Here is an 8133-nt window from a genome sequence, read left to right as displayed (position 1 = left end):
TGTGTATTGCGTTTGGTTGGTGTTACTGGGATTGTACTATTTTTGCGGGGCTGTAGAAGGCAGAAGCCTGTGATAGTTGCTTCAAATGAATGAAAAAGGACTCACCACTTCGTGGAATGTTGAACTGTTTTACCTTTTCAAAAACATCGTCGATTTAAAGTTTTCTGTTTGGTTGCACTTATAAGTTAGGTTTTTTTTAAAAAGTTGTATTTTATTAATTGTTAAAAAGTTTAAAAGGAAAAAAGAAAAGAAAAACCCTTGCTTAAAATTGTGTGAAAGTTGCTTCCTAAGCCCCATAGAACCTGTGAAAAGAGAAGTTACATGAGCTCCCAGAGCGGCATGATGACATCACTTCCAGGATTAAAATACTAAAATACATTTTGGGCCCAAATTGGCCCACTAAAAAGTACAGGAGCTCTCCCGGACCCCGCATGATGATGTCACTCCCGGAAGTGACATCATCACACTGCCTCGGGAGCACACCCGGGAGACCTATTCCCCGCCTTTCCTTCCTGCCAGCTAGGTGAGTGGTGGCAGACTGTGGGAGCAGGGGATACCCCACCCACACTGGGGGACCTGATATCCCTAATCTGGGCCCTGGCATGCCCCTATGAACACTACAGTCATCACAGGATAGACCTGAATGTGTGAACAACTCAGAGCTCTTTCCACAGTCAACACATTATTTCTTCCTATCTCATGCCCTAAAGATGAGAAAAGTAAAGTCCCATCACAAAGCCTCCAGAGAACTTGCCCCTTTCCAGAAAAAAAAATCCACGCGGACAGGGATGCGAGCTGCTTTAGCAGGACTTTTGGCCTGCCAATAAAAGCATCTTGGGATTGGCTTGAGTAAGTTGATTGGATAAACAGCTCCGGCCGCTTCCGATTGATCTCCCGGCGGTGACGCTGGTGCACTGTGGGAAATGGGAGGGGGAAGAGCCTGGAGCTATGGCTTCAGTCCTGAAAGATGCACATGACAGAAGTAAGGAGAGCGCCCGCATCCAAGTGCCAGGAAATGCACAAAACCCAGCAAAGGCAAGCAGATGATCAAAGCTTCTCTGGCGCTCCCTCTAGCCCTGTCTGTTCACTTCTCCCCCGCCCCACACACATACAAATCCACAAACAGGAAATATTCTCCTCTCTCTGCAACTGAATTTAGCAGAGATTCTCTGTTAAATGCCTTCTTCTCTTGTAGCAGGATGGCAAAAGAGTCCTGCAAATCTATTTCCTTTAGTTTCTTTTTGAAAGTAAATTAAAAAATAAGACAATTGAGAGCAGATCGCTACAACTGCGGGTAGTATTTTAATCCCAGCGTACTTTAATTAGTTCATTTCTCCTTCGCAAGTTACCTTAGGGCTCTTCTCTCTTGACGTAACTTTAGCAGAGGCTGGCTGCAAATAAGGAGGGGCTTCTTTCGCTTTCTTCCTTCTGCTGGAGAGACAGGGATATGATCGTGTATTGATGTGTTGGGACCAGAGGCTGAAACGGATGTCTCTTCTCCACCCCCGCCTTCCCACAGGCTTCGTTTTAAAGCAACCGCCTAGGAGAATCTCCTCCTAGATTGTTGCATCAATTCTTGGTTGTCTTTGCTTTTGCAAAGGGTTAATTTTTTTTTAAAAAAAGACCCACAAACAACATTCCTATTATGATGTTTGCAAGCCTAGACTTAGGCATACATATCATTTTCAGCCAATTAAGGGATCTATCAGGTATTGGAAAAGCAGGAAAATAAATAGCTTTTCCTCTCTCTCTATGGCATGGGTTTATTTCCAGGGACTTGCAGGCTGTTGGCATTTTGTACATAAAACAAAACTCACTGGGATCTGAGCAAGGGAGGATGCTGAATCTTAGGCATACTTACTTGAGAGTAAATCCTACTGAGCAACGTGGGACTTCTGAGTAAATAATAAGAGGATCCGGTCTCTCAGCTGCCAACCTACATCCTTCTTCTATTAAATTCATTAAATTCGTTGGGACTTGCTGCAAGTGAGTATGAAATTCTGGAGCTTTCCCACATGCTTTGCTTGAAAAAGGAGGTCCTGAAAATAATATTAATAATGTTGTCAGTGCACACAGAACTGCATAGAACAACACAAAAATACAGGTAATGGGTAACCTGATACCCTGAAAGCTTATTCCAAAGACTTATTGGTCTTTAAGGCACTACTGGACCGGAATCTTGCTCTTCTACTGCAGACCGACAGGGCTAGTACCCACCTGAAACTGACTTCACTGGTTCTGGTCCAGTAGCACCTTAAAGACCAACTAGACTTCCAGGTCATGCGCTTCGGGGAGTCAGAGCTATTACACACTGACTTCTCCTTGGGACTCTGTCATGCAAACGAGTCCAGGGTCTCTGGTTCGGTCTCAGCTTCAGCAAGACCCGGAGAGCCGGACTTCAAGCCCGCGCGTGTTCGGGAGTAAGCACACTGCTTTCCGTGGGCGTACTCCCGAGTAAGCGAGTAGAGGGAATCGAGAGCGATTTCTAAAAGAAGAAAAAAGCAAGTAAGAAAAAATTGCAAAAAAAGAAAGAAAAAGTAGTTGTGGGGGTGGCGGGGGGGGATAATACTACATCCCCCTCCCGCTTGTCCAAGATCTTTTTGCATTTTTTTTCTTTTTGCATTTTGCAAAGAATGTGTTTTTATTTCAAAGCGCCCCCCCCCCCGCGCTTGCTCCTACCGTGTCAATTATGAGCTTGTTTACAATCCAGCCCAGCACGTTGCGAGAGGGGCGAGGGGGAGGGCCGCCACCAGCCCCGGCAGCCGCTTCGCTTGTGGCCCGCCCGGGCTGGGAAGAAGTCTGGCAAGAGGGGGGGAGGGAAGAGGGGGTGGGCTTGGGGAGAGAGGGAAGGAGAGAGAGAGAGAGAGAAAGGGAGGGAGAGAGATCACGGCTTGTTTAAGGAAGAGGTGCAAAAGAGAAATCCGCTCTTCTTCTGCCCCCTCCCCCTTTAGGCTCCCCCCCCAGATATCCCCCCCATCACTCCTCCAAGGGGGGAAGCTGGAAAGGACTCCCGATCGCCCAGAGAAATGCTACAATGTTAAAAACAAAGTAACCTGCCCCGGGGGAACCGGATTTGCATCCTCTTGCCGCCCTTGTATATTTCTCAACACCCCACCCCCCTCCCCGGGATTTTTTTTTTGGTGGGGGGGTGTTGCTCTTTTGTACGCCGCGCCGGCCTCGGGGTGGTGTTTGTCTCCGAAGCCGCCGCCGCCTGACCGGCGAAGGGATTTCACCGCGTCCTTGAGCGCAAAAAAAAAAAAAAGGGAAGCCGGCAGATCGCAAGAACGGAGAGGCGCACCCGGGGCCGCTTCTCTCCCTCCCTCCGGCCGGCGAGCCGTCCCGAGAGACGCGACGGGTAGGTGCCGCTTTGGCAAACCTTCCTCCCTTTCGACTGTTTGGAGATAACTTTTGGGGGGGGGGGGCGGGCGTGGAAAAGCGCGTGGCTGCTTCGATCTCCCGGGATCCGCCGAGATCCCGAGCTCCGAGCTCCCAGGCGCGAATTGCGCACACCTGGCTTTGCTTGGATGGGCTGCGATGCAAAGGGGTGGCAGGTTTGGAGGGGGGGGGGATCAAAGGTGCTGGGGGCGAGATCAAAGCAGCTCTGCGCCGGGGCGGGGGCGTGGCAAGCCGAGGGCGAGATTCCTTCCTCTTCTCCCCCCCTCCACCACCATCATCATCATCTCTCCCCCCTCCCCCCCATCTCCGGTCACGCTGCCGGGGAGGTGTGCGCTGCCAGGCGCCAATGGGAAGGTTTGGAGGAGCGCTTCAAAAGTTTGCGGCTCCTTTTTGTCCCGCCTCCCTCTCCTCCTACAAAGGGGGGGGGGGGAGAAATAGCGCGGGGGGGGTTACTGCCCTCCTGCCCCCTCCCCCCCATCCGTGGGCTCCAGCAATGCTTGCAAAAGGGTGGACAGATGGGGCGATCCGGACTCTTAGTGCAACCCTAAGAACGCTTTCCTGGGAGTAAGCCCCATTGAATAGACCTGGCTAGCATTCGGAGTAGATCTGCACTCCTGGTCTTTTAGATCTCTGCCAAGGGGGAGGGACCGAGGAGGAAAGGTGAGCGCCTGCCCGGGAAGGATCCGCACCCTCTCCTTCCACTCCTGGACTCGGGCTCTGGTCCCCCGGGGATCGCTCAGACAGGAAGCATTAAATTATTTTAATTGCCTCGGCTTTGTTTGGGGACGCCTTCGCGGGGAGGGGGCGGGCTCGGAAGGACAGCGCCTGGTGCGCCGGGAAAGGCTGGGCGCGCGGTCGCTTCTTCTTAACGGGAGGAAAAAAGACCTGGAGTGCTCTCTTGCAAGCTTTGGCTGGCTGCAGTTTGCAGAATATTGATCGATCTGCTGCCTGCAGCGGCTGCAGCCAAAGCCGGGTTGGTGCGCCTGCTTTTCCAGCCGGGTGGGCGGTCGGGGGGGGGGGGGGCTGGAAAACAGCAGGGGCTGTTTGCAAAGTTCGGTCGAAGCTCGTTCCTCCTTAAAACGCCTTGGCTCCTCTGGGAAGAGCTCTCCGGGGCAGGACTTTTGCAGCTGTTCCCTCCTCCCAGAAGAACACAATGTCAAAGAAAGAAAGAAAGAAAGAAAGAAAGAAAGAAAGAAAGAAAGAAAGAAAGAAAGAAAGAAAGATGCACTGCCCCCATAATATATGTCTATGAAAGCACACATGTATATACACACATATGCACACACACATATATATATACACGCATATACATATGGATATGTATGTGTGCATATATATTGTGTGTATCTTTCTCTGTTTGTGTACACATGCATATATAGATGTGTGGTTATATATTGTGTATGTGTGTGTGTATACACACACACACATAGTTCTGTATATATATGTATGAATATGCATGGGTATATATTGTGTGTGTGTACATATGTGTATATAGCTACGTGTGGCTATATATTGTGCATATATACCCACACATACATATCCATATATATATATATACACACACACACAGAGAGAGAACTGTGTATATGTGTGTATATGTTGTCTGTGTGTGTGTGTGTGTGTGTGTATGGATATGTATGTGTTATATATTGTGTGTATATGTGTGTGTGTACACATGGGTATATAGGCATGTGTGGCTATATATTGTGTACATATACACACATACACAGTTATATGTGTGTATATATATATGGATATGTATGTGTGGGTATATATTGTGAATATATGTGTGTATACACACACATAGTTATGTATATGTATGTGGATATGTATGTGTGAGTAGGGTATATATTGTGGGTATATTTGTGTGTGCATGTGTGCGTGCGTGCATGCTTGCATGTCTCAGTTCATGAATCCTGGTGACTTTAAGTGAAGTTTGACTCGGAAGGGAAAAGTTAGCTTACTTCATTCTAATGCACCACTGTTGATCCTAGAATAACCGCCGTTGTTTGTCCAGAAAGAACATGAACAGATTCCCCCCAGGGGATTTGTCTCCACTGTACTCTGGCCAAGGGCAGAACCAATAGCAATCTGTGGGATTTTTGGATAAGGAGAGTGTGGGAATCAGCAGAGGACAGGCCAGTGTGTTTCCTTACTGCTCATAAATAAAGAGCCCCTTCCCTAGAATCTCCCAGGACTGCTCTCGTTGCTTTTACACACCAGGCTTCTCGGAGATGGAGGGGAGATTTGTAGGCATTTAATGATGCCATTTTTTAAAAAGGAGTGGAATATTTTAGCAAACTTATTGGCACTGGGTCTGATGTGAATTCTGGCTTTCTAGGAGGGGCTTGTTCAGTAATATCTTGTACTTAATGGCCGAGGTTAAAAATAAGTTACAGATTCCAGAAGGGACAGACTTATTTGTCTGGGACTGCTTAGAGAATCACAGATTTATTGTGGCCCGAGGTTTCATGGATTGGCGCCCACTTCCATCTAATCTGCAAACGTCTGTCCCACAGTCAGTTTTTCAGGTGCCGTGACACTCCTTTTATAAATAAGCTTTCTCCTTTCCGTCCCCCCCACCAAACAGGAAGAGTTTTACAACCACTGTTAAATGATTTTATGGTTCTTGATTGAGATTTTATGATCAATTGGTAAGCTGCAAAGTGGGATATAAATATTTGAAATGCATAAAAATAAAATATGGACAGCTGTGTCAGTGCTTCGGAAGAACTCCAAACTGCAGCCAGTAGCAGAGGGATCTTGGTGGGCCCGCAAAATAATCTGCAAGCTTTTGAAAGATCGTACGCTTCAAAGTTTGCTTGCTGCTTTCTGACTACTAGTTGGTCCTTATGAAGAGTTGAATGGTTGTTGTTGCTACACAGAATTTGAAGCAGATGTTTTGGAGCATGAAGTGGAAGCTGGATCTGTCAACAGCTCTGAGCTACGATGAACCTCCATGGGTGAAGGCAGTGTACCTTGGATTTCTCAATGTTGACGACGGCCAGCAGTGGAGGCCTGCAGCTTCATATCTTGGTTGTAGACTTCCCAAGGGCATCTGATGGGATGGTCTTCGAAAGAGAATGCTCTACAAACTAGACAGAGGCAACAAAGTCTTAGAGCGGGACCACAAGTGACGCCTAACACAGGTTGGACACTAGTCAGCTTCCCTCAAGTTTTGATGGGAAATGTAGGCATCCTGGTCTCGCAGCTTCACTCTCCGACTGCTGTCCAATGGACTTTTCAACTGTCACTTGTCCAACATTCTGCCAAGCTGCCTACATTTCCCGCCAAAACTTGAGGGAAGCTGGCAAGTGTCCAACCTGTGTCAGGCGTCACTTGTAGTTTGGCCTTCAGACACCAATGATAAAGGTCTCTCACAGGGTGCCAACCTCCAGGTAGTGGGCAGAGATCTCCCAGAATTACAACTGATCTCCAGGCACACGGTCTCCCCCAGAGCAGAACCACAAGTGATGAATGACACAGGTTGGACACTTGTCAGCTTCCCTCAAGTTTTGATGGGAAATGTAGGCAGCTTGGTGGAATGTTGGACAAGTGACAGTTGAAAAGTCCATTGGACAGCAGTCGGAGAGCCAAGCTGCAAGACCAGGATGCCTACATTTCCCATCAAAACTTGAGGGAAGCTGACAAGTGTCCAACCTGTGTCATTCATCACTTGTGGTCCCGCTCTTAGTCTGCTCTCTTCAGCTTGCAAATATTCCCCTAGATTCTGTAGAACAAAAGTTTTGCAGTCCCCCCCCCCCCGCCTCCCTTGGCAGATTTAAATATAACTTCAGCTTGAGGCCACACTAAAGTCAATGACAAAAATTTAAAATGTATTTCTTTTATTCCAGGAATATTTCTGTAGGCCTTTCTCTTCCCATTCTGGGGAAGCATGAAATTTTCATCTTTACTAGTTAAAAGATCACAGGGTTGTGTTTGAGACTTTTCTAGGATGTCAAAGAGTCTACGCTGAGAAGTAGACAATGCACTTAAAAAAAAGGCATACATTAGTAAGAAAAATCAGTTTGGGAGTATTTCATTCCTGTTGTAGGGGGAAAAAGGCATGTAATATTTTTGACGGGGTCGTCTTCAGCAAGGTTGCGGCTAAGTGGTCAGTTCTTTGTTGAGGATGGCAAGCATTAATTGGCTGCGTTTGGTAATCCGACATAATTCGAACGTGAAACCAGATACGCCCTTGGGGAGTTGTGCTTTGGCCTTCTTCATTAACACTTTGGGTCAGACGTAAACTGCTCCGGCTGCCGTGCTGCTGAGGGGGGTCTGGATTTGCAAATCTGCAGCTGCCCTTTGAAGACGAGTTGTAGTATTTAAGAGATGTTGACACTTTCAAGTTAGCTCACTTCAGGTCTCGATGTGGTTTATCGCTCTGCACACAGTGTGGTCTAGTGCATGGTTTGGTCAAGGATGAATGTCAGTTGAGGGCACTCGTTTCTGTTGTGTGCTCATGAAATAACCAAGCGTTTGGAGTGCGGAGGGAGCAAGAATGATTCGGTGATGCAAGGAGCCAGACGAGAGAATGTTGCATTTATTAAGAACCTCCAGAGAATGTAAGAAGAAACTCCCATCCCGCTGGCTTTTTATAGGACCATTTAGGGGCTTTTTTAAAAGGTGGGAAACAGTTGGAGAATTGCTGGCTCGGTCTTCAGGTTGTGGAGTTTTTTTGTGTATTGTTTTCAACTTGTGTTAGCTCATGCCTTAGATCCCAAATTCCAGGGG

General features: G+C 47.7%; 1 long non-coding RNA gene across 1 annotated transcript; it reads right to left on the bottom strand.

The window, feature by feature from the left end:
* Window positions 1-291: 291 nt before the first annotated feature.
* LOC129336240 (uncharacterized) lies at window positions 292-2776 on the bottom strand. Its single transcript, XR_008597654.1, has 4 exons — window positions 2680-2776; window positions 1862-2039; window positions 1350-1431; window positions 292-960 (listed from the first exon to the last, which is right to left on the bottom strand). It is a non-coding gene; the product is annotated as an uncharacterized LOC129336240 (long non-coding RNA).
* Window positions 2777-8133: the final 5357 nt, after the last annotated feature.

The sequence above is a fragment of the Eublepharis macularius genome, chromosome 9 (assembly GCF_028583425.1).
Source record: "Eublepharis macularius isolate TG4126 chromosome 9, MPM_Emac_v1.0, whole genome shotgun sequence".
NCBI classification, from domain to species: domain Eukaryota; kingdom Metazoa; phylum Chordata; class Lepidosauria; order Squamata; family Eublepharidae; genus Eublepharis; species Eublepharis macularius.
Note: the sequence above shows the minus strand (reverse complement) of the source record. Positions and strands in the feature narration are given on the sequence as shown.